This window comes from Panthera pardus, unplaced genomic scaffold, assembly GCF_024362965.1.
Source record: "Panthera pardus isolate Hobbes unplaced genomic scaffold, ASM2436296v1 HiC_scaffold_13, whole genome shotgun sequence".
Taxonomy (NCBI): domain Eukaryota; kingdom Metazoa; phylum Chordata; class Mammalia; order Carnivora; family Felidae; genus Panthera; species Panthera pardus.
This window is the reverse complement of record NW_026526688.1, coordinates 13635770-13658682: the sequence shown is the minus strand read 5'-3', so window position 1 is coordinate 13658682 and position 22913 is coordinate 13635770. Positions and strand designations below refer to the sequence as shown.

General features: G+C 41.0%; 1 protein-coding gene across 14 annotated transcripts in view; it reads right to left on the bottom strand.

Annotated features, from left to right (window-relative positions):
* Positions 1-22913, bottom strand: part of TENM3 (teneurin transmembrane protein 3) — a 1270502-nt gene that overhangs the window by 703213 nt on the left and 544376 nt on the right. For all 14 annotated transcript variants that reach the window (XM_019422144.2, XM_019422148.2, XM_019422152.2 and 11 more), the window contains exon 4: positions 6574-6656. The gene's annotated coding sequence lies outside the window, so the exon portion shown is untranslated. The remainder of the gene's footprint in view (positions 1-6573; positions 6657-22913) is intronic.

Genomic DNA, 22913 nt, shown 5'->3' with positions numbered 1-22913 from the left:
GTTTGGATAAAGCGAAGATCACAAAAATCTGTGAACTAGACAAATACTATTTATTCTCAGTGGAATGAGTAAGGAGAAAAAGGGGAATGGAAGTAGGTAGGAATCCATGACATCAAGATTTTACTTAGATACTCACCTATACTTGTAATACTTACTATTTAAAATTACTTCATTATTGTGTAATAATCCCTTTCTGGGCCATCACCCTTTTATCATGATTTACTATTCATCATCATTTAAACTCTGGAATATCTAAATTTATACAATAACAAACTTTACTAAAATCGGATGTGAGAATATATGAAAGATTTATTTTTGTAAAGTATAAAACTTATAACATTCCTAATGATTTATTGGCATATAACATTCAAAATGATTAAATGAATTCTCATATGATCAACTGTTGGTGAATTATCAAGAGTTATTGAAGAAGTTTATTTAGGTAATGACTGGGAGGCAACCAGTCTCATGTAGAATATTCCTTGGGGCCACTGCTGGCTGCGTGGATCCCTGGGCTCCTTTGGTATGACAGTTTTTATGTGGTCAGGCTCACAGGGCAAGGAACACATTAGTTACACTTCTAAATAACTCCATAAGGGTAAAGGATGTACCTGAGACAAAGGAAAAAGGATGTCCTTTCTAATCAGGCTCAGTCTGGTGATATAGAGGGCAGAAGGATGGGGCCATGATGCACAAATGCAATGTTGAAGTCCAAAATAGTCAAGGTCAAATAATTCTGAGTGCTTGCCTCCACACAAGGTTAAGAATATTAGTCTTTGTTATTAGAATCTGCCTCTAAGCTCTTGGAATAGAGACCATCTAGTATCTTTTTTCCCAGGAGAATGGTTCACTTATGCACCCGTTGAACACTTAGGGAACTTTTACTACATACTTGACGTTGTACTCTTCCAGAGCTGTGGATGGAGCCACAAACAGAAACATCGTTTGTAGTGGCGTTCTCCAGAGCTAGACATGGAACCTCAGCTTTGCTGCTGTCCTTTCTCACCCTTCTATTTATCAGGCTTATTTACTTCCGGTAATCTTCCATAAAGCAGAGCTTTCTATTCGAAAACTCACAAGAAAGATGACTTTGAGAGAACACTGGCAATTGGCTACGTTTCCTGGAGGTAAAATTTTCGATATTCATTGCACCTCCCTAAATCTTCTCATTCCAGTGTAATCTGAGAGGTAGAATGTGGCTTGCTTGAACTGTGGCTGCTCTAGCAAAATTATGAAAATTACAATAAAATAAAATAAAATAAAATACTAAAGTACAATAAAATAAAATATTCTTGTATCACCCGTTTCCATGGTTTTCTTCCACTCATCAAGTTTAGAATTTCACTCTTTCTCTGTCAATAAACTATGATAAAATATAAGAACACTGCACTTACCTGCACCCTACCCATTGACAAATGGGTCTTGGGAAAGGAAGCTCAAAATGGAAACCTGTTTGTTGTAGAACATGGTGCTCTTGTGAAATAATTACCCCAAATAATAACTGAGCACAGTATACACATTAGTATAGTAATCTAATTTTGTTTCCATGAGATAATGGTGGAGAGTTTTATTATTCCCATTTTACTGACTAAGAAACTGAGCAAGTGAGAAGCGAATTAATATTGCCGAGTTTTCAAAGTTAGAAAGTGATAGAACAAGAATTTAAATGTAGGTTATTCAGTTTTAAGGCCCATGCTGTCTTCATTATATCCAGCTCCTCCCCCCTGCCCCCCGCCCGCCTCCCATGCAGTATTGGATTTATTTGTTTCTACTGATTGGAAAGCTGAAGGCAAAAAAGTACCTCCTATTAGGGAAACACACACACACACACACACACACACACACACACACACACACACAATCATCCTTATAATCCCTGAAGAAATATTTTCTCTGATTCTTGAGTTAATAAACAGAAGACTTGTTTCTCTTATGCTTTGCTCCTCCCTTAACTGTTCTCTGCTGATGGCATTTTAAATCTGTCTACTTGTCATATCCTTTTATAGGATGGTCCCTATCAATGTCCAAGAAGAATCACAATGCAGTTTTTAAAGGGACTTGAAATATCTACTGATTTTAACTCTATGAGGGCAATGCTTTACATCTAAGATTCAGCTGAAATAATAAATTTCAGCATGGTACCTTTTCACATATTTCAAAGTCAGTTTGACAATGACCTCTCTGCATTAAATAGCTGGTTCTGCCATTTCTTCACTGTCCCTGGGACAGCCCTAACAGATCCATTTTGCTCACTACCTTCTTAATACAGAGTGAATTGCTATTCAATTTGAATTCATGATTTAAAAAAAGCAGTGACCTAAAAAGAATTTTTTTTTCTAAACTTCTTGTCTTTTGTTCCCATTCCCCCATAGGCTATATAGTTTAGCAAGAGCATCTGTTTATGCCACTTAGAATTTTAGTTTTTAATCGAGGCAAAGGGTCACGTTGGCTCTGTGACAGAAGACAGACATGGACGTCATACTTAGAGGCCCCCTCCTATAAATCAGACGCAAACAGGAATGGTCCAAGCACCCAATCAGTGTAAACATTCCCTTGGGTACAGGCTTCCTAAAACTCTGCAATCAGACTGGCAGCTTCAGAAAGCTAAATCATTCTTCTCTATGTCTCACTCAGGCCAAAGAGGTGGCCTTGAACCACACGGCTTACGTCCAGGCTCAGAGAGAACCTTGCTTATTCAGGAGGAAGGGACTAGGAAGCACAGTGGAAAAATACCACAGTATCTCAAACTGAAAACCCTAACTTTCCCCTTGCACCAAATGCTGTGTCTGCAAAATACCAAAGTATCTAGAGGAGGAGTAAAATCTGTAGTCAGCCATTCTGATTTTTGTTTCACGAGACAACACACACGGAGCCACTTGGAATCATCAGAGATGCTTACGATGTTGTTCAACGCAGCTAATTTATACCTTTTCTTTCATCTCTTCCAATTCTTTGATGATATGCCAGCTAGTAATACAATTAGCTTCCAGTCCAAGAGGAGGCAGAGAGGGACAATTTGCTTTGGGGATTTTGTGGGTTTTTGCTTTTTCCTTTCTCTTTCGGCCAATGTTGACGCAGCAGGAAAAACAAGTGATGACAATTTTATACAAGTCAAAGGATTTGCAGTTTGGGGTTTAATTTTATGAAGGCCTGGAAAAGGGCGGAGTTTACTGACTAAAAATGATAGCCTTGGCTTATCTGTGGATTTCAGTTATTTACGATACTCCTTTTCTCCACTTCCAAAACAGACCACACAGCTTTTTACATGTTTTCCAGTCTTCCTACCGACTCTTTTAAACAACAGCACGATTCTGTGCCGTCCGTTGTGATACCCAGTTCTAGGGGTCATTTTTTTGCCAAACATTATTTTGTAATTTTCTGAATTTAGGAAACATTTCTGAGTATTTGTTACGCTGAGTTAAAATATCAGGAAACTTAGGAAATTGAAAGTGTATTTATAGTCACACTGAAAAATACTAGTATGCCCTAAAAGCATACTCACTGTATCTAGTCTAAATCAGACCAGGAGAACTCGAGAAGTCATCCTAGATAAGAGAGTTTGGAGAGAACTCTTTTAGAGTTGTTGTTGTGTTTATTTTTGCATGGATGTGTTTCCTACATTAGAAAATGTGTAGTTGTTTTGCCTGATTTGGAAAGAGTGAGTGTGTGTGTGTGTGTGTGTGTGTGTGTGTGTGTGTGGCGAGGGGTGTTATGTGAATGCTAACATTTGCTTCTTCATCAAGATGTATGCCTATATATGTGTCTTGAAGGCAGCTGCCTTCCTCCACAACAGCAACTGTCTCCTATAAAAAGTTATCACTCACTGGTATCCCAAAGGAGCACTAAAACATTCAAGTTTATGTATTAGCTATTAAAGACTAAATGCTTGTCCTAGAGAACCTCCCAGTATGGGTAGAGTGCTTTTCATGAATTGACAAGAGAAGGGTTTGAAGAGAGGGTACTTAAAACACAAGAGGAGGTTGACATGTTTTATTACAGTGGCCTTCATAGCGGGAGCTTTTTCTAAGGTGAAATGCGGGAGATCCGAAGGAATTTCATCAACAATGGGTTTCAGAGAACCAGGTACTGCTTTTGCACTGAATATCGAGTTCTGTGTTTTAAGAGGAGAAAACACACAGGTGACTACGTTTCAGCTTCGAGTGATTGAAATTAGGTGCATGGCTCCCATTAGTAAGAGGAGCTGTGAACCTCATTCCCAGGATGCTTCAATGATAATTTATCCCAAAAATTTAATTTATTTGAAGTGTATTATGAAACTATACGGATAGGTTTTTCACACTGTGTGCCTTCGGCGTGTGATTCACGTTTGGATGAAAAGAAAATTCAGGGGGAGGATTTGAGGGAAACATCAGCAAAGCAACTTAGTTAAATCACGTCTTAACCAGGCTATATATAATGCACATGCACTTCTGGGGTCTTTGTTTCCATAGACTGCGTGCAAAATCTAACGCTAAAATTCTTAGAGAGGCTCGTTAAAGAACAGTAACGGAAATCTATGAGGGTAAATTATAAGTCTATTTTGTCTGGATCGTTTGTTTTATCTTCATGGGGAAATCTCGCCATCACCCGAATTGAGATCAAGGGAAGAGAGGTATCCGGCGTTCCGGGGACGGTACATAGCGCAGAGCTTTATTTTTGTTTCTACTAATTACTCACTGAGTCTGTAAGGAGGTATGTACTACTGCCGTGAGAGATAACGCGCTGGACCTCTCCTACCAGTGACTGCTTGGCACTCAGTGCCTCCCGGTTCCATGAGGCACGCAGCGCCCATCCACTAAGCCCCCTGCTTTACAGCTTGCTCGCCCGACCATTGGTCACCCCATTCTTCTCTGAATTCTGTACACTGCACGGTATTTTACATGCTTTTATCTTATTTTTGCCACGCGTAAACAGGTGTTGGTTTGACGGTTGTAACACTATGGGTACAGTTTCTTTGCACGACTCTAATACTGTTCCCTCTTAAAGAGAGGTTGTAGGGGTTCTCAGGTTAATTCGGGTAAGAGAGAAAATAGGTTTTCCGCTTTTCTAGGGTTGTGTGCCTCTTCTGCTTTAGAGATTTGAACACCAGTTCTTATCAAAATCCTGGTTAGGAAAAAACTTTCTTATTGTCTGTCTCTTCTTTAGGATATCTGTGTTCTCAGGATTAAATAAATATAATCGAAAAAAATTCAAGAACTTTTTTGGAGCGCTCTTGTCTCACTTTTTGCTGAGATTCCCTTAGGGGAAAAGTGAAAAGAAAAATCAGTGCCTGGGAAGGCTGCCAAAAGAAAACAACAGTAGTTGTTGCTATGCTACATTAACAATTAAACCACAATTTTATTCTTAAAAATACAGCCTTCCACCTTCTCTTTGCCCTTCCGTAAGCTGAAAAACAAAATCGTCTTCTGCAAGTACTGAACTTGTGTCAACTTTAATGTGGAAACAAAACAAAACAAAGAATAAGAAATTCTTTGTTTTACATATAAAGTTACTTCAAATCTAGTAACCTGAAGATAAAATTGTATCAGGGACACACCACATCTGTTGTCATAGACTCTTAAGAATGAGGCACTTGACCTCTAAAGTTCTGCACTGATGGTTTTTCACCTGGGAACAAAATACTGTCTTTGAATGAAGAACATCAAAAAGGTACACGCTCAAGTAACTCAATTTTCCTGACGTAGAAGACGTTATCGTTTGTACATACTTGTATGTCCTAATTATTTCACAACTTAGAAAGTTCTTTTCTCCATGGCTAAATTTCATATTAAAATTTTATATTAAAAGAAGAAAAAACCCCACTTCAACCAGAAGAAGGCAAAGAAACTCCAAGAACTCCACCCACTTAGCCAAAAGAAGCACTTTGTGAATGATTTACTCTGGGTAGGTATATTTCTGCACACTTATCCGATTTGCTGTTGTAAATTCTTTTATAGCTTCCTGGTGGAAGCCCCTCAGAATATGGTTTTAAATCAATCCATTCACAAGGTTCAAAAGCTTTAAATTACTAGACCATGGTTACCATGAGAAAACGCACTGAGCTCTATCAAGGACAGTGAGAATGAGAGGGAGAGAGAAAACAGGTCCAAGTTTAATTCTCTAAGGTTGCCACGTAAGTGCTGCTGAGAAAGGCACGAGACTTCCTAAGAATAAGAAAGCTCCGAAACACATCACTTACAAAGTGGGGGTAACACACATGCTCTAGTCTCCATTGTGTGCGGTCCCCTCCATCTTGGTAGCAAATTCCCTCTGGGGACAACGCATAGATTCTATATTTTAGAAAAGTCCTCATTCCTTTAAATGTCCAGGAAAAAGAGAAAAAAAAAAAAAAGCCTGTAGAAATGCCATTGTTTCCACAGTATCCGAAAGAATATGAAAATCAGATCGATTACACTTTTTGGAAACATTTTCCTAGAGCTTAACTCATGGAAGTTAAAAGCTTACGGAATGGGCTAGAAAGCACACTGCAACCTAGCGAGAGTGTGTTTTGTCACGACAAACAAGTTGTATATTTCAAGAAGCTTTTGCATCTCATTCAGTAGGTCTGGAGGCATTTTAGTGACTGGGACTTACCTTCTCTTCTTCTTTAAAGCGGCGTTTAGTTGTCTTGATTGCACCGAACTTCTAAATCAGTTTGTCTTAGAAGAGCAGGGACTCTAGGATAAAATAAATACAACACATAAACTGGAAGAAAACTTGATCTGCTGTTTTATATGAATTATTTCAGGTCTGAAGTTCTTTCAGTATTAAGACACGCATTATAACAAAGAGGTACTGCTGATTTATAACAATGAAACATCAACAATATTAACAACATAGAGAGAGTTCCTGCCTGCCCTAGTAGTATGTGAAGCTAAAGTTTATGTCATGTATCCATATGGTCCTTTCCCTTTTTTTTTTTTTTTTTTCTTTTTTGGAAGTGAAAGTAAGAAATGTATGGCATATTTATCTTGACTAAGAGTGAAATGTTCAGGAATTTATCTGAGACCTGCCACCTTTCTGTCTTGTTTAAAGCCCCTCCCGTCACTGTCTCTGCTGGTAGCTCTGATCATGAGGTAGGAGATATTTTTAGTCACATCATATTCCCAGAGCCTGGGATTAGGTTTACTATGGTGTGAATCTACAAACCCTTGTTTCTGGTTCCGTTGAAGGAAAACACAAATGCATGAGTTTCTTGTTTGTGTATGTCATTTAGTCATTTTAAAGAGCGATCACAGTGAAAATGAATCCATTTTTTGAGTTTCTCATTTAGCATTACAGTCCTTTGGAGTAGTTTCCAAATGTCAAAGAATGAGGTAAATTCTCTCTTTCCCTTTCTTTCCCTTTTTCTCACCCTAAACAGAAACTAAAAACAAAATCAACTAAACAAACCAAAAAACCCAGGGAGGATTTAAGATAGGCAAAGATAAGAGATTACTTTTAGGATTGGAACATTGTTGACTAAGAGGTAACTGATACAATTATCATGGGAAAAAGAGAAGTGGAGAGAAAGAACTAGTTTTTCAGAAATTTGTTTTGTTTTGTTTTGTAAACATATGAAGGAGCCAATGAGTATCTGGTTAATGTATTGGCTGAAGAGCTGAGTTTTAGAGGTGGAAGGTCGTGGATGGGTGTATGTACCTCTCCAAGTGGTAGGGAGAAACTGGTCTACACTTGGGGAAATACCTACTAAGAGAGTGTTGGGGGTGGGGGGATGAAGAATAGGCCATAAAGGAGCCAGGAGTACTGGGAAAGAAGGAAGGGGATCAGAGTCCAGGAGTCACAGTGGAGGCCATGGAGAGAATGTTCTGAGACATAATGGGTCTGCAGTGGGATTTGAAAGGGTGAGAGCTGTCTGAGGATGATAGGATTCAATTTTGGAATTGCGACTCCTGAGACAACTATTTCGGTGAGATAGAGGGGACAAAAGCCAGCTAACAGGAGGAGGGAAGCCAGATCATGGTAGGAATGAAAAAAGGTATGATACACTTGAGGGAAATGGTTTTTTGGTAGTAATTTTGCTTTTGGCTGCTTAGGGATGGATCATCCTGGGCATGCTCATAAAACGTAAGTAAAGGCCAATGGCAAGGGAAAGGCTGCAGATGCTAGAGAAAGGTGATGTGTGTGTGTGTGTGTGCGTGGGGCGGGGGGTTGGGGAGAGTATCTCAGACCAACGGTGAGTAGGAGATTTGGCTGTGAAGGAGGAAGGATGCCATTTTACTTGAGGCAGGAAGGAGAAAGTCATTGTGGCTTGAAAAATTGGGAAATGTGACAAACGACTGGAGAAGCTGCTTGGGCAATATGATTAAAAATCAATTTACACAAAAGTTCAAGTAGGAAGCCAGTGAGATTAAGTAGAATAGGGTTATCCTGGACCTAGTTGGAAGATTTTCATGATTTTCCCAAAAAACTGCATGAGCCTCCAGCTAAGAGGATCAAAGGTGGGGCTAACCCCAGGTTGGGCATCTACTTAGCAGAAGAAAGAAAAAACAAACTGGGAAGTCAAGCAGGTGCACAAAATATGGAAAAGAGTGAAGAAATGGAAGACTTTGGAGACTGGGCTAGGTATTTTAGTTAGTTGACTCAGTCCTTTCCTCCTCTCCCCACTTCTCTCCCTCTCTCCATTTCCCTTCCTTTCCCTTCCCTTCCCTTCCCTTCCCTTCCCTTCCCTTCCCTTCCCTTCCCTCCCCTCCCCTCCCCTTCCCCTCCAGTCTCTCCTTCCTTCCTTCCTTCCTTCCTTCCTTCCTTCCTTCCTTCCTTCCTTCCTTCCCTCCCTCTTTTCTTTCTTTCTTTCTTTCTTTCTTTCTTTCTTTCTTTCTTTCTTTCTTTCTTCTCATTCATTCATTCTTTCATTGAAACAGATATTTACTGAGTCCTTTCTTTCTTCTAGGCATTGTGCTAGGCACCAGCTAAGAAAAGCAGCTCTTAGTTCAAGAATTTGCAGAGGGAAGGAGATACGTTCTTCGTACATTTTTCACCAACGTCATGTCAGCAACACTTATCTATCTCATAAACATGTGTCATGTATTATGTGTATAATGCATGTGTTTATGATACATATACTAAATAGCATTATTCATGTTTGTGTTATCTCTCACATTAATTCAGCTCATCTTCTCGCACAGTGGGTACCTGATATAGGATACTATATATAGGTCCTCAGTATTTTCATTTCAAAACCTTCCTACTTCCTCCTTCAGACTGACTGCTGTGTATCTAAGAACGCTGTTTGGCAAGAGTGTTCCTGTTACACAGCAAATAACCACGGTAGATGAGCCCGGGTGAAGGGACCCTTCTATAAAATACCAAGGGGTGGGGGAGAATGAGGAGACGTCCTGAAATTGGAAATGGTGTTTTGAGCAGAGAAAAGTAATTCAACTCTGGTGTGTGGTCGTCTATGCCTACGGATCAGTATTCCTTTATCGAAAGGGAAAAGAAAAAAATCATCTTTTACCCGAGAAAACAGGATTCAAACATCTGATGGGATTAACTTTGGAGCCGTTATGCGGTGGAGAGAAAGTGAGTGAGGGAGTAAGTTCTTTGGAGCTGCATAGTGCAGAGGCTGCAAAAGGCTCCTGAAAAGTGAGATTTTGAGGAAGCATTCCAGGTTTTCTAGAAAGTTGGATTTGAATTTCGTCTTTCAGAATGTGTATTTTACTGTCCTGCAGGTATTCAAGAAGTTTGCAGCTCTGCATTGGTCTTGAGCTCACGTCTAGGCAGATGTTTTCACATGTGATTGTTGACGTGTGAGCTTTGCTATAGCTCAGGCATAACAGGTCCAGGGAGCGTCAGGCTGGGCTCAGGCCTCCAGCTCTGGAACTAACGCTTGACGCTCTCAATGCACCTGCAGCTTTATGGCGACTGTTCCTTTTGGTGCCATTTGTCCAACTCACATTTATAGGACGCGTCATACGCAGGTTCTGAAACCAAACTGCCCGTGAATGAACATCAGCTCTGTCACATAACGTCTGTGCCTGAATGACCTTGAGCAAGACAATCTCTCTATGCTTGAATCACATCATCTTTACAATGGGGATAAAAGGACATCTCCCCATGGGTTTGTTATGAGAATAAAAAGGGCTAATATTTGTTAAACACGTAGAGTGCTAATATTTTAAAATCCTTTTAAACTCTATGGGGCACCCCTGTCAGTTAAGCCACTGACTCTTGATTTCGGCTCAGGTGATGATCTCACAGTTTGTGAGTTGGAGGCTGCATCGGGCTCTGTGCTGGCAGTGTGGACCCTGCTTGGGGTTCTCTTCCTGCCTCTCTCTCTCTGTATTTCTCTCCAAAATAAATAAGTAAACTTAAAAAAAAAGTACTTTTAAATTATAATACTTTTAAATACTCTGAATTATAATCACTATTTATATTTAATAAAAATATAAATTTTTATTTATATATTTATTTATATATTTATAAATTATATTTAATAAAAATATAAATATTTTATTTTATATTAAAATAAAAGTTTTGTCTTAGCTGAAATTATTGTTTTTAAGACTAGGAGAAGAATCTTGATCGGTAATGGGAAATTTTCAATAGATGTTTTTCAAGGAACGTTTGAGACTGATTAGATTCAAAATGAAACTACTCATATTCTTCTAGACGCAACTACTTTCTTGGTTAGCACAGAGCATCCTGAAACAAACAACATGGGATGCAACCATTGTGTTGAAAATGCTCATGCAAAACCAGGGAAAAGAGAGAAAGTATAATGATAATTTGTGTCTTTAGGTTTCATCTTCCCGGGTGATTAAAAATTTCTTAAATCTTCCATACTTTTATGTGGTGGATATATCCTATACTCCCCACCAGGCTGCAATTTTTTTCTGGACATAACACGCAGGGAGCATAACAGTAAGAGGCTGATTCTTTCTGTATGAACTGATTAACTTAACAGCGTAGGAAAAACAAATATATGCAAACAACATTTAAATATGCCAATGCAAAGAGGCAAATAACATCATTCAAAGAAAGGTGCCGCCTTGCTCTCGAGGTGACAGCTGGCTCCCGCAGAAAAATTGCGCAACCCTATCCTGCTGATACCAGACAGGTTATCTACTATCAAAATACAAGTGGTAGAAAACTTGAGTGATGTAGTCCAGAGAAGGCTCTGAGACTGTCCTTCGAGAACATTTAATAAAGAAATTTGGAGATGGAGCTAGTCTGAATTATTTATCATTCAACAGAATGAAAGTAGATAGAACTCTACCCATCTTAGTTTTGTGTGTTTTCTATCTGATCATCGTAGACGAACGTGAGGAAGATTGTTCATGAAAATGCATAACACACAGGGGGAGGAGACGTTTGGGGAGATTGTAGCAGTTTTTAACACAGTATGAAAGAAGCTGGCAAAGAAGACCAGGAGGTCTGTTGACTGTGAAAACCACTGCAGAAAGCAAACTGAGCTTGCTGTAAAAAAAATATCAGCCAGAGAAACATGCGAGTTCAATAAAGTTGTGGCCGAGAAGGATTTAAGACATGTTTTTCTAGTCAGCAAAATTAATAGCGTTTTTTTATTTTGCCATTTTAATACCAGAGACACCTGAAAAAAAACAAGGGTGGTGGGTCCTATAAAAAGCCATTCTAAAAATTGGCTCAAGTCGTCTTCGCATGCTGGGCAGATAAAACTAGATGAGTGAAACGCCAGCCTCTCATTTATCCGTGTGCTCAGCAAACATCATTGTGTGCATATTGTCAGGCACCGTTCCGTTTTAGGTGCGTGAAGATGGGCAAAAGCTCCTACAGCCATTGTCCTCGTGAAGCCAAGATGGCTATCAACAGCCGTCACACAGCTATGGCTGCAGACAGACCACAAGGGCAAGTGTTATGAGACCACTTAGCAGAAAGACCTAAGAGGCTCAGAGGATGCTGCTCTCTGAGGAAGTTGGTAGGATTTACCTACATCCAGTGGAGCGAGAGCGAGAAACGGGGGTGGAGAACCTTCCAGACAGGGGGAATTGCTGGTACAATGGCTCCGTGATGTAAGGAAGGGTGAGTGTGAAGAACTGAGAGAAGGTGAATGTGGCGGACTCAGGTGAGGCAACAGGAGGCTGGCGAGCCACGAGGGGGCCGGACCAGACAGCACAAGGTAGAGGGTACCCTGAGGATTTCAGTTTTTATCCTGATCCCAATGGGAAGCTTACAAGAGACGGAGGCAGGAGATGTCATATTTGTGTTTTGAGAGCACTAGTCTGGCTACAGCTTGGACCCCCTCCCCCCCCACCCCGGGAACTACTCCAGCAGCAAGAGCAAGAGAACCATAAAAACCAAGGACACCCTTGCAGATGAAGAATATGAAAAGGATTCAGGTGAACTTGAGGAGATGTGATGTACAACGACCAACAGATAACGGCACATACACGCTGAATGCGCAGGATTCTCAGAGTTGTCAAGTCCACGGTGGTGAGTTCCAGAATTTACCTTCACACAACTGCTCTGAAGTTTCAAAGCCTAAATTTGTTACCTGTCACAAGGACAAACGCTAGCACTAAAATGGCAAGCGAGATACAAACAAATGCTGTTGATTTTGCGGATTAGAATAAGATTACTTCTCAGTCGCACCCTCATTGGACTAATCTGTTCCACTTGAGGATATTTTTTGATAAGAAGCTCAGTCTGCTAATTTGGGCTCTTACCATGCTTCCTTCCCATTCCATGTAAGGTGGTAGCATTGAGATGGAAGCTTTGAACTCAATAGGCAAAACGAAAGAATTTAAATAACACATTGAACTTTGAGTGATTTCTGATAGAAACAGATCTTCAGGTTTCATGATATTTGAGACTCTGAAAAATGTTATCGTAAGGTATCTCGCTATGTTACAAGATGTCTTTGAAATACGTTTCTGCCGGAAATGAAGTGAAAATGTAGACAGCGCATGGGCCCTGCTGACCAGCTCCAACACGAACATTTTATCCGACGTAAAGAACGCGAACACTTGGGTATTATGAACGACCCGACTACATCCCAATTTTTGACTACTCATCTTTGAAACTTCCATTAGTTTCTTCTGAGAGTACGACGTTAAACATATTCCATTCCAGTGTATTTTCCTTTCACAACTCTTGCTTTCACAGAAACATAAGGATAACATGGAGATTTTTTCTTTTTTTTTTTTTTTTAACGTTTATTTATTTTTGAGACAGAGAGAGACAGAGCATGAACAGGGGAGGGGCAGAGAGAGAGGGAGACAGAATCTGAAACAGGCTCCAGGCTCTGAGCGGTCAGCACAGAGCCCGACGCGGGGCTTGAACTCACGGACCGCGACATCATGACCTGAGCCGAAGTTGGCTACTTAACCGACTGAGCCACACAGGAGCCCCAACATGGAGACTTTTTAAATTTTTTTTTTTAACGTTTATTTATTTTTGAGACAGAGAGAGACAGAGCATGAACAGGGGAGGGTCAGAGAGAGGGAGACACAGAATCTGAAACAGGCTCCAGGCTCTGAGCGGTCAGCACAGAGCCCGACGCGGGGCTTGAACTCACGGACCGCGACATCATGACCCGAGCCGAAGTTGGCCGCTTAACCGACTGAGCCACACAGGAGCCCCAACATGGAGACTTTTTAAATGTTCCCGGTACATCTCATAGTATTTACTAATAAAAGCGGAAGTTCATTTTATAAATTAGTGACCCTAAACGTTTCTGATAGAAAGCTAAATACAACTGAGTACACCATGTATCATTTGAAGAAGGCAGAGTATAAGTAAATGCCGCATACATAAACGTAACACGAACAGGTACCTATCCAGATCCACTCTACTTCCAGAACAGCCAGAAAATATTCTCCTCTTTCATATTTAAATTGCTAAAAGTGCCTTAGTTTCACTGTCCTCCTCTCCACCCCCACCTCCATTATTAAACTTTTGCTGGCTGGAAATATTTTAGTAGAGACATCAAAAATCTTCACTTTCTTGTAAGGAAAACAAATACAAAATAAGACATCTGGGTTATTTATTTATTTATTTGGTAAAAACGTATTCTAGCTTCTTAAGGTAAAAACATATTCTAGCTTCTTAAAGAAAAAAACATTTCTCTTAGAAGCCTGATTCTGCATTTTCTTTCTGACCCATTGTTAATCTTTAGAGTGATTGCTTTTTTTTCTTCCCAAAGCTATAGCTTATATTCAATGGGTTTTTTTCTTCATTACTAATAACACATTCAAAGAATGAAATGTATGATAGGGATTTATTATTGTTACGTTCGCTTACAGTGGGATACGATAACTGGACAGAAAGAATAGTAGCAAAGAATTGGTCCCCTCTATAGAAGGCGCCTATATTTTAGACTCCTAGTTCCATGACCCACACAGGGCCTGGAATGTTTCTGAATTAATTTATTATTAATGCATCATATTCATAAGAGTGTGACCATGAAGGTATTCGAATCACAATGCATTCTGATACAGATAATAACCTCTACTACTCCAAATCATGTAAGTGAGAAAGCCTTTCTGTGATCTTCAAATATCAGCTCCCTCTGTGGCATACTGTCCACAGAATACTCCCCTGTCATGAAATGGTCAAAACAAACACACAGACACATGAACAAGCCTTTTCACCAGATTCCAGGTAGAAGAACGTGCTGAGATACAATTTTCTGTGCACAGGGGGCCGATGATCGGTCGCACACACTTAAACTCACTGGTGCCATAAACCAGAAGGGGTCAGTCAGAAATTCCTCCCTGTGATATAATCTATGTTCACAATTTGTCTGATAATCAGGGTAGTTCTAGATCTTTTTTGACAAGAAAACCCAAATGTGTCTGTGTCCAGGGTGGAAGGATGGGAGGTAAAATCTATCCTAATTCTATTGAGGCAAACTCGAAAGCAAATGGTCTTAAGTCAACATTTACCCTCTGCATGCATTCTAAGATTCATCAAGCTTCAACAAAGATAAAATATTAAAGAATACATAGCAGCCACCCCAAATCCCAAGTTTTTAAAAGAACACAGCTGTTTGGGATCTTTGCCTCCAAGATGCACGGAGTGGATCACAGTCATTGGTAAGTGGAAGCTGGAGGAAAAAAAGTTAAAAAGAGAAACATTTTCTTCCTTAAATAAATGCAAGTGAAGAGGAACTTTCATGGCATGCTTTCACTGCCATTTCAAAGCTTCAAATAGGCTAAGACAAATAAACCACCTCATTTTGACCTAGATTACTGTTTAAACAAAGGTGCATATTCTTAATTTACATGAAAAGCAATTAGGTCTGCTGCTGACAGCACTGTGAAAAATGCATCTGCTTAGGGCACGCTTTTATATTTGGAAAAAAAAAAAGAAAAAGCTGGAAAAGGGTGTTCTTTGTTTCGTTTTGTTGTTTGTTTATTCTTTTGTTTTTGTTTTCTTCTGGCCACTATCGTCTTTGGGCCAGAAATGGTATTAATATTTCTAAACTAGTTTGAGTGAAGAATTATTATTAGTGTTTATACATGTTTAAAGTATGTTGAAAATTATTTTCTGATTCACACTCTGAGCCCAAAAGTTCGATATTCCATGCTCTGTTTGATAGTTAAAAAATGGCTAGAAAATGGGAACATCGTTTTCCTTCTCTGGAATGCTTTGTGAACAAAGTAGACTTAGAAGAAGAAAAAACAAAACAAAACAAATTGGGAAGAGTGTGGTAGGAATTATATTTATATTTCTATGTATTAAAATATGAATTTGTTAGTGTAAACATATTTTTAGAGTATGTGTATTCATCTATGGAGACAGATGTTTAGGAATTCAATATGTGGCCCTTTTCCTCTCTTTTAGAGCTTTTTTTGCTTGTTAGAAAGGTGATACGTCTTCTTTTCAGTAAGTAAACGTGTAAGAGGGAAAAAGCAAAAGAATGACTACTCAACATTTTGATATCACATTGTCTTTTTTTTTTTTGTTTTGTTTAGTTTATTTTTGAGAGACAGAGAAAGAGAGAGAGAGAGTGGCAAGGGAAGGGGTGCAGAGAAAGGGAGACAGGATCCAACGCAGGTTCTGTGCTGACAGCAGAGAGCCTGATGTGGGGCTCAAACTCACTAACTGTGAGATCACGACCTGAGCCCAAGACGGACACTTAACTGAGTGCGCCACCCAGGCGCCCCAATATTACATTTTCTCACTTAAATTTATTCATTCGTCAAATATCCATTGTTCACCTATTGTCTGCTAGAATATTCCTAGGTGACAGGGACACAGTGGCGAACAAGGCCACGGAATCCAGGAGACCACGAAACCAGCAGATAAATACAAGGCAATTACAAATTTTGCCAAGTTCTTTCAGGGAGAAGAATGACGTTCTGTGGGCGGGTGTGATAGGACATCGATTCTAATCTTGGGCGCATCTTCAAGTTTTTCTGTGGAAGTCTGAGTGAGATGCGTCGAGTAAGAAGAAGTGTTGAGGGGAAGTAGGGACGGGAAGAGGAAGAGGAAAGGCTTGTGCAAAGGTCGCAAAATGGAGGCTGCTCTGCTGTCGGGAACCAACCGGTGAGGAGGCCGAGGTGTGAGGAGAAGGCTGGACTCATAGCTCGAGACACGCTGTGATGCCGTGGAATTATTTTTGTCTGCTATCCCAGAAGTGACGGAATCTACTGGAGGCTTTGCAAGTTGGCAAATAGGACGATTCAGTTCAATGATCAATTGAAACTATTACTTTTTTTCAAGCTTATTTATTTGGTGGGGGGTGAGAGACAGAGAGACAGAGACACAGGGAGAGAGAGGTGGCGAGAGAGAGGCAGAGAGAATTCCAAGTAGGCTCTGTGCTGTCAGCACAGAGCTTGCGCGGGGCTCAGTCCTACAACTGAACCATGAGATCGTGACCTGAGCCTATGTAATAAAAAAAAAAAAAATTTTTTAATGTTTATTCATTTTTGAAAGAGAGAGACCGAGAGAGAGTGCATGAGTGAGGGAGGGGCAGAGGGGGATGGAGACACAGAATCTGCCGCGGGGTCCAGGCTCTGAGCACAGACCATGGCGGGCATGAACCCACACCCCTGGAGATCATGACCTGAGCCCAAGTGGGACGCTTAACCAACTGAGCCACCCGGGTGCCCTATTGAGCCTATTTAATTTTTACGTCTTACCTTGGCTTTATCCTCTCCGAACAGAATTGGTACACATGAGCAAGACATTTCAGTGAAAAACATGGGCACTGCTCTAACTAGTTGCTCTGGAGGTATTGGCAATAAAAGGTAGAGTGAAGAGATTGTACAATGAAGAGGGAGGCGTCCACATGGTGAACTGTGGCTGGTCCTCAACACCTCATCTTCTTCCCTCGTGTTTGACATGAGAAGCCCGGGGAGGGCGGGGGAGAAGCAGTTTTTGCCAGAGGCCCCAGAACCAAGGAACCAGCCCATGTGCCATGGGCAGGCGGGCGAACATGACTCAGAGGGGTTTTTCCTCTTTCTATGTTCGGTTCCATGAGAATCTGGAGGGAGGAGGGCAGATCTCCAAACCGGGGCGGGGGTGGCCGCCAGTAGGGCACCAGGGTGCTGGGCAGCGAAGGAAACACCAGACATCCACCGAAAGGATTACGCCGTGAGAGTAGTTTGCCAAGTGCAAAGGGAACGAACCATCACTATTATCATTAACCGGGTAATCGGCTTGGGCAATGAGACAAGTAAATCCAAACAGGGTAGTTCTATGAGCTTGCTTCTTGTAGCCCTTGCTGAAATACAACTCAACATCGTTTGCTTTTGGGAGTCTTGGGAGGTTGTGGATGTCTGTATCACGATCCGAACATGGCCACTTCCCCGGTGGGTGATCCCAGGGAACTTTCTTAGTCTTTTACCATAAAATTAGCCATCAAGTCCTCACAGGATTGCTGTAGAGTTGAATGGGATAATATACACTGTCTGGCACAAGAGGAGGGCTTAGCAAACACTAGCTATTCTTGTACCTCAAGATCTGCGGTAAAATGTGACTTCTGTGTTTTTTGGTTTCTACGTCTATGCAATAGGAAGCAACAAAGCGTTAAATCGATCTTATATATAAAGCGTGTAGAGTCTTAAAGGGAACGCTGCTTTATCAATGTGAAGTATTAGGAACAACGTAACGGAAGATTTCAGCTAAGCCGGATAAATATTATTATTCTCATCACAAAGGTCAGAGTGACGTTGGCGACTCAAGTGACTTGTCAGAGAATGTCCGAGTTTGAGATTGGGAGGCTGGCTTTCCTAGTTCATACGAGGACCGCCAGATAAAGGCTCTCTGAAGCAAAACATCCCCACCCATTCAAATCACTTTAAACATTCCAAATGAGTACAGTTCAGCCCATTTCCCCCCATTCAGCTCACATCTCTGACTTTAGCAAATAGTTGAGAAAAAAAAAATACTACAAGTTTGTGAGACTGTGGCATTGGCTAATCAGGGTGGATGGCTGCGGAGGCTGAAGGGTTAAGGATTCTCTTTGCATCCATTCACCAGATGACCAGGAGAAAGTTGGCAAGTCGATCACATACCGCATACATTAATTAATATTGAAAAGCGAAAGAGTCATCCCATACTAGAATAGAAATAAATGGCCATTTATCTGGGTATACAAACCAAACAACTACTCATTCAGAATTAGATGTCCCCTAACTCCAAATGTTCATCACACGGTTTCCAGCTCTTGCGAAGTATACAACGTATTTTCTTGCCTCACCATAAATTTCTTACGGTTTGCATTATCATTTGATATAATATCATAAGCTCCTTAGCTCACTCAGAAGCTTTAAGACCTTTGTTCTGTTTTCTCTTCCTCTAAGGACATCACGAATAAATCATAAAGTGTGCCTTTAGTTTGTAAAAGAGCAAGAGAAAATCATCTATTCAATCTCTCTGAAAATGTCCACGGGCTCATAAGAAGTTCCAGTTGGGTCGCTGATGGAATTTTGTTATGCAGATTAACGCTACGATAATTTATGGGATTCTGCCACTCCCTTCATATGGTCCTCACGCAGAGCATGTAATAACTAGAAGAAAAATGCCTCGAAAAGCCTGCATCATTATTTAATTCCGTGGGACCGCATTTCTTAGGCTCTTATCTGAAGAAATCTGTGTGTGTGTGTCTGGATTTTATATGTTGCCACAATTAAACTTGTTAACAATGAGTTTGTAGTGAAGAAACGAGTCTCAGAAATCACACTCTTCTTTCAAAACAGAACAGGCTAAATACTGCATCCCGTCGTAAACACTGCTACCTCTTTCAATACGAATCTTTCCAACACTCATCTTAACTGCTGTGAAGAACTCAGTCCAGGAAGAAGTCCGTTATTATACATACCAGCACGCGAATTTTCACTAAGTGGGCTAGAAGACTAAAAACAGATAAAGCTCTCCACCAATGAAGGTCTGTAATCCACCAGACTTCCTGCTTTGCTCATACCCATACGTGGGCAGGGGTGGGGTGAGGCAGAGCTTGGGCAGGAGTGCCAGCCAGAGCCGGAGGCCAGGGCACTGGACGAGGATGGGAGCGGTGGACCCCGACAAGGGGAAAAGGCTCTAGGGAAGCAGGACGGGCCATGAGGGAGATTAGCCGAAGGCAGCTAATTGCAAAACTTGCTCTCTGGCTTATATCTAAGATCCGCAGGCCGCCTAATTTTGCATACTATCTTGTCTACGTTTGGCACACGTACGAAATAGGAGGCACACAATGAGGGCAAACTGGGAGGATTTTGTGATGTTGGTCAACGAATTCCTGATAACATCCAGAAAAAACCATAAATGGCCTAAATTATAAGCGCCATGTTTTATATTTTCAATTGTTTTGAACTGTAGGTTAATTCACACACTGACATGAAACATTATTTTTTCACATAAAACCAATACATGCTGGGAACAAGTCTAAAATAACGATTAATAACAAATTCCAAAAGAATGTTTTAAGTTTATTTATTTATTTTTGAGAGTGGGGGGAAGGGTGAGTGAGAGAGAGAGAGAGAGAGAGAGAGAGAGAGAGAATCAGAATCCCTGGCAGACTGAACTGTCAGGGGAGAGCCTGATGCGTGGCTCGAACTCATGAACCATGAGATCATGACCTGAACCGAGATCAAGAGACAGAGGCTTCACCAACTGAGTCACTCAGGGGCCCCTCAAGATAATTTTTGAAAAGAAACACAGCATCTACTTTTTGTATGCTAATGACCTATGTTCATTGCAAAAAAAAATAATAATTTTTAATTGATGCTATTGTTCTTTAAAGATATTATGGGTATCCTTTGGGCTCGATCATATATTTCTTTTTTTTTTTAATGTTTATTTTTAAGAGAGAGAGAGAGGAAAAGATAGAGCATGAACAGGGGACGAGCAGAGAGAGAGGGAGACACAGAATCTGAAGCAGGCTCCAGGCTCTGAGCTGTCAGCACAGAGCCTGATGCGGGGCTCGAACCCATGAGCTGTGAGATCATGACCTGAGCTGAAGCCAGACACTTAAGCAATGGAACCACCCAGGTGCCCCCTCAATCATATATTTCTAATGCTCTGTGAGGCAAGTAGAAGTTGCCTGTGGAGAATGTTAGAGACATAAGCTTGGCCAGTGGATCTTATCACACTCTCTAGTTAGACCTCAATGCTATAATTGCTCTCAGGTCCCCCTGAAGTCAACCAAGAGTCCTCCCATAGACCACACAGACCAGACTCAAAGACCTCTGTGGGGACATCAGTGGGGCTGTTACGAAACCTGCCTTTACAACTATGGTGTTACTAGGTAAAAATCTAAAAACAAAACCATGCCGTGCTAACAGGGCAATACGCACAAATACTGTGGTACTAAGAGGGGATTTAGAATTAAGTACATTTTTGTAAATAGGACAAAGCGTTTTATTGCCAGGAAAACTTCCCTGGATCAGATAACCTCAAGTATCTTGACTGTAGCACCAGAAACTTGAGAGATTCAAGGTCATAGAGAAAGAAACATCGAAGAATGGATGGAATAATAATACGTTTTATATAGCACATTTCTACAGTCCCTTATTTGTCTCCATCATCTGTATAATATCACATGGAAGTATAAATGTCTCAGAAACAGGGGGAAAAGAAAAACATACCCCACAGTAAATTGAATCATCAGAGAGGGATCTTTAACCACTCTGGTATTTTAAGTGGCTGAAAATATCAGGCTTCCAAAATAATCAATAAAGACTAACCGCTTTACGAAACTATCACTGATACAAGCAGAGGAGTATCCAAGGTTTTTAAAGAACAAACTCAAAAGTTTTTAAGAAAATGGCAATTATCTTAGGGGCAAACGATGAGGAAAATGGCCATCTTAAAATGGGACAATTACCAATTACCAAAGCAAAACAATGAAAGTGCGGCGGTTTTCGAGCACCTGCACAAGAAACGACTGTGTGTGGTGCCCGCTGCCATTTTATGAATCTAGTAGGGAGTCCAAACGGAAGAAAAACAAAGATGTTCAGGATGCTATTTTTAAGTGTGACTTTTCTAGTTCCCCCTGCTATGAACATTCTAACAAGAGGTAAGGGGATTTAAGGACTCTGAGACCACCTGGCTGCCATTATGTAGAGTTGAGTCCTCAGTCATTGCCGACAACTAAATGGCCTTTGCAGGAGGGTGGGGGCAACGAGAGGTGGTCCCAGTGGAGACCTGTGCCAGTACGGCCGGGATTGGCTTGTTTGGCTTGATGAACTTTCCCGTTAATTAAACATTTTGTTAATCTCTCTGCATGTCAGTTGGAGAGGCTGACCCCTCTGAGATGGGGCTCTGGTCCCAGGGCCTGTCCTCTGGAGCTCAGAGACTTCTACAAAGCCTACAGCCCCCGGGCGCACCTCATTAGGACAGGCTGCCTGGAGTTTAGTGAGGCTAAATGCTTCCCCGGTGCCCCATCCACACGGCTGCAGACTATTTGTTTTGTTTCTCATCTCAGGATCAGCTTGCCTGTGCCTTCCAACATGACAATTAGCTAATTTAATAAATCTAATTTAGTCTAATGTGCTGCTGTGAGAACCATAGGAGGGGCCCTCTCGGCATCTCCAGGTCCTTTCTCTCTCTGCTCACCTCCTCCTTTCCTCACAAAATCTCCATTTTCATAACACATTTCCGGAGAGAAAATGGTCCTATCTCAATTCCGAAATGGCAAATAAATTCCAGTTTTTGAGCCAGCCTAGATTGAGCGGCGGTGCCCGTCTTGGTGGCTGTGGTGAGGATGGTGAAGTCTAGTCTAGGCCTTTGGGGAAAGAGTTTTTGATTGATCGGTGATGTCCCCCGTACGTCGAGAATGGAGGCCATATGTTTGCTGACCCAGCTCTATTCAATAGAGCAGGAGGTTAATGGCAGATAGCTGCACAGTATGTTAGCATATTAGCTCACAATTCTACTAATATTAGGGTAACCAAGTTTTTTTCCAAATTATGCATAGAATACTTGACTCACAGAGAAAGGTTAGGTCTTTCGTTAAAATGAAAATGTAATTGTAGACAAGATTTGACTTATGCTGGTCAAATTCAGAGTGCTCGGTTAATTGTATCCATGTTGTTCGTAGATGATGATGCAACAGATTCTCCCTGAGCCTCATAGCTTTTCTTCCCAGAGGTGTTGCTTTCAGCTCTGGACTGGTCCCTAGAAGTCTTGGAGCTGCCGACTTTAGCAGCAGAGAGAGAGAGAGGCCGGGAATAATGTGGCCCAGAAGAACAAGGGACGGAATAAAAAAGAAGGAAAATACGCTAGAACAAGGAAAAGTGTCTGATGAATCTGAAGGAATAACACTGATACTCTTCCGTAACTGGAATCTTCTCTCCGATGGCAGCTGCAACGTGCACACAACAAAGGTAATACAGACTGGTAAGATGAGAGACGAGGACTGCCCAAGAAAACTGGTTTGGAGGAAGGCACTTATTCGACTCCAGCATATCTGCCAAAATCCATGTTATTATTGCAGTCATGCATTGGATCCTTATATGTTACTTCAAAAAGAAACAGAAATTTGCAAATTGTATATCCGAGAAGGCATTAAT